Source organism: Pinus tabuliformis, chromosome 8 (genome assembly GCF_031772625.1).
Source record: "Pinus tabuliformis cultivar Carrire ecotype Pingquan chromosome 8, CPIR1, whole genome shotgun sequence".
NCBI classification, from domain to species: Eukaryota; Viridiplantae; Streptophyta; class Pinopsida; order Pinales; family Pinaceae; genus Pinus; species Pinus tabuliformis.
Genome location: NC_142294.1, coordinates 2,071,341,624 through 2,071,345,905, shown reverse-complemented (window position 1 = coordinate 2,071,345,905; position 4,282 = coordinate 2,071,341,624). Strand labels below are relative to the sequence as shown.

At 32.4% G+C, this 4,282-nt stretch overlaps 1 pseudogene; it reads left to right on the top strand.

Moving 5' to 3' along the window:
- The first annotated feature begins 2,764 nt into the window (after positions 1-2,764).
- Positions 2,765-3,824, top strand: LOC149244789 (MADS-box transcription factor 23 pseudogene; annotated as a pseudogene).
- The last annotated feature ends 458 nt before the right edge of the window (positions 3,825-4,282 follow it).

Sequence of the window (4,282 nt, the reverse complement as noted above, 5' to 3'; positions counted from 1 at the left end):
GGATTAGGTGATGGGGCGGAGTTAACTTAAATTTTACTAGGGTTAGGTAAACTTAAGTAGAGTTATATCAAGACAAGGAGTAATTTCTATAGTTTTTATTAAAACTACGGGGTTGGGGTATTTTATATAGGGAATTAGTTTAATACGGGAAAAGGGTTAATATCGGGGTTATATAATAAAGTTAATTAATTAATATGAAAAATAATGGTGGGGTTTCTTCCTAAGTAAAAGGGGTAAAGTGTATATATTGTCGCACTTTGGATTTATACTTAGGATTAAAGACCTTTTGTGGGTTTTTTGTGCAAAAAGTAATTTACACAGGGGGGCAGGGAGGGTCTTACCTTTCCTCAGGTAAATAAAGTTTAAACCTTAGAAAAGGGGTTTATATGGGGATTTTATTACTTTTTCTAGGTAAAAAGTATTTAACCTTAGGAAAAGAGGTTTTCTTAGGGTAGGGAGAGGAAATGGTTTATGGAGGGGGAATGTGTTTATGAAGGGGATTCTAGTACTTGCATCCATAAATCATTAAACCGAGGGTCCAGTCTCACCAAAATTCAAAGAAATGCTCTGAGCCTCTTTGACTTATAGGATTTAGAGTATTTAGAATTTATTTGTTGATAAGAAAATAGTAAGTAAAGGGGAAAGTGAATGAGGGGGAGTTAATCATATGAACTTGTAAACCTTTGCTTTGCCTTCATAGTTGACTATACAAGTTGAAAGATTTATATAAGCATGATGCATGTGCCTTGATCCAAGTAACTTTGTAGTTTAAACAATCTTTCTTCTACTTACCCATTTCTTACCTCTAGCATATTTTCTTCATTTCTTAGAGTGCATTTAAGCTAACAAACCCTTATTCTATCTATTTTTCTTTCATAAAACAAACCATCTAATTCTAACCTTATATCATTCAAGGGCTCAAATTAAGCTTATGAGCTCCTTTTATTTTTTCTAAATAACTATGATCTCTCAAGATTAAATTGTTTGGTCAAATTTTATTTTTTAATCTATGAACATGAAATTGAAATCATAGAATAACCAAGATTAAACTATTTGATTACCATGGATTGTGGCATGAATAACAAGTTGCACTCAATCATTATTTTGCATAAAAGTAAATAGTAGTGGCATTTAGACTTTCACACTTTCATGGTCTCTTTTGTTTTGGGGGTTCATATATTTTCATCTTTTTTGACCTTCTCTTATTCTTTTGTCCTTTGATTTATCTTTTAGGGCATACCCTCTTTACATTTTTTAATTTTTTATAATATGGAAAACATTTGGAGAAAGCAAAGGTATGTACAATATTACAAGGCTTAACCTTAGTCATTCAAAATTATGACTCCTATTGATATAGGAACCTAACACAGTGGACGTTGACCATCATCATCATCATCATCATCATAAAAAAAATTATAAATTCATTTAACATTTTTTCTTTAGGGTCAATTTCCCTAAGCATATCAACTTTGAATCACATAATTTATATAATAATTTATCAGCAGGCTATAGCCAATTAAGCTACATAAGCTTTATTTAATTGATACTTTAATCATAAAGCTTATTTAAAATAAATTTATTATATATTTATTAAATTTCAAATTCAAATGAATATAAATTAATAATTCAAAAATTTTAAAACGAGTAATCCATTGCTACTTACTATTTCTTTTACATGAAAATGTGTGTATACAATTTTAGTAAGATTGTTAATAAGATTATTATATTTTATTATTTAGAATATATAAATATTTTATAATTGATGATGATAATGACGATTAACGTCCGCTAAAATGAATATCATCTATCAAACTTAAAAGAAAGGGAATTTAATTGTCATTTTTCAAAATCGTGTTTCTGTGATCAAGGAAGAGAAAAAAGTGTTCCAAGATCACCATAGTTGGGCTACCTCAAGAAAATTAAAAGAATGGCTAATAATAAGAAATTGAAAGCAAATATAAACTACAACGAAATATTCTAAAAAATTGAAAGCAAATATAAACTACAGCGAAATATTCTAAAAAGTATATTTTTTTATCTTATCTTTCACCCTTTTAGTATTACAAATCTGACCAATAGTAAAATAATTCAAATATATTATTTTAATAATTTTTAATAAAATTTGTTTCAAAATATTTCGTTAAACACACCATAGATTATTAAAAATATTTCATAAAACACTTCCCATGCATTATTAAAAATATTTCATAAAACACTTCCCATGCATTATTCTAATTATTTCATAAAACACTTCCCATGCATTATTCTAATTATTCAAACATATCTATTTTTGGATGGACTTTAATAAATACATGTCCAATTAAAACCAACCTAAATTCATAATTCATAATTTTCTAAAATAAATATAGTAATTAATATAATTAACGGACTGGTGTTTCGGGATTCTAGAAAACATTTAAAAGGAAATGGGAGTTGACTGTTCTACAATCAAGATTTCCAACTACCTCGAACCGTTGCCTGAAACAGGCAAATCTAAGTCGGTTGTCTCTTCCTATCGGCCCGTTAGGGTAATGGTCGACTTAAAGCATAAAGCTCAGCATCTCGCACTGAACATCCAACGGATAGCCTATTGTTATCCAGTACCCTAAAAACAGCATTCTAATATTATCTACTTGCTAAGAATCTCAGACGCCTAATAATAGCAGCTTTTAGAAATCACCTATTTTTATCCACAACCTTTCCATGTAAGGACTTATCACTTCCTTCCCAACTTATCAACTTTTAGTTAGGTTTTGGTCGCAAGTGCCTCGGTTTCTCCATCAATCTCCTTCTGTATTCTCGAACAATATATATACACATAAATATGTATATATACATATGTATATGTGTCGCAAGGTGAAAGTATTCTATCAGGCCTCAGACAGGTGTGTTGCTGTGTTTCTTGGTGCAGCTATGGGAAGAGGGAAAATAGAGATCAAAAGGATAGAAAATCCAACGAGCAGGCAAGCCACGTTTTCAAAGCGCAGAGCAGGTCTGCTTAAGAAGGCAAGAGAATTGTCCATCCTCTGTGATGCAGACGTGGCAGTGCTCATATTTTCAAGCTCTGGAAAGTACTTCGATTACTCCAGTTCAGACATGAAAAGCATACTGGAGCGTTACATGAAAAGCTCTGAAAAATCGTCGTCATCGCAATCAGAATCCCGTGCCCTAGTTGAATACAGCGATCACAACAATCATAATAATAAAAATCATGATATGCAGTTGGCGAAGCTCAAGCTTCAGGGCGATCAGCTGCAGGTAATGTTGAAACATACAATGGGAGAAGATCTTGAAGGATTGGATACTCAACAGCTGCAGCAACTGGAAGAGAAAATGGAGCTTGGAATCGGGCGGGTGAGGGCGAGAAAGAATCAGTGCATGCTCACCCGCATCAAGGAGATAACGGATGCTGGAAAGGATCTGATGGAGGCCAATCAAGATTTGCGGAGAAAAGTGCAGGACATCGTGAATAATAACTATTTAACAGCTGCTCCTGATCCCGAGACTTTATAATTAAAATTCGGGGAATGTGAAATTCCAAACCAGTTTTGATCGATCGACTGCCATAGCCATATAATTCTTAAGCCAAGAAGCTCTGGAATCAATATCATCCTGCTGATAATATGGTCCTTGGTATTATGGAGGTACTGCTAAGATTTATATGATGCTGTTGCGTTGGTGAAGAACGGCTTAGTTTTAGTTCAATTTCTTGAACAAATTGTAATATATATTTAGAACAATGATTTTGATGCCTCTGCACACCTATTGGGGGCAATCCTTACTTGGTTTCTAGGTTCTTTTCTCAAGTCTTATAATTACATTAACTCACTGTTATATCTGTTTCATATTTTTTATATTATTTTCCTTCCTCGAAATGTGATAAAGTTTGGTTTTTCGGCTTACAATGAGTAGCTATATGTATATTTATTTATTCTGCAATGTCGGATGAAATTTGAATGTTCGGTTCATTAGCCATTCATATAGCAACGGATGATCACGCAATTGTTTGTCTTAGAAGTTTAAATTTCACCTGGGGTTACCAACAGGCGTAATTTGTTCTGTATGTGCAGGAGGATCAAACATTTCATTGAACCGTACTATAAATTAATCTTCTTGTACCATTTACGGGATGGACACATAAAAAAATTCGGGTTGTCTAAACATGGATACAATTTGGCCTCGAAAACCATTAAAAAATTGGCGATTTTGAGAAAATACAGAGGAAATTTTAATTTCGTTTATTTACAGGATGGATGAACATAGTTAGAATTTCACCTGGAAA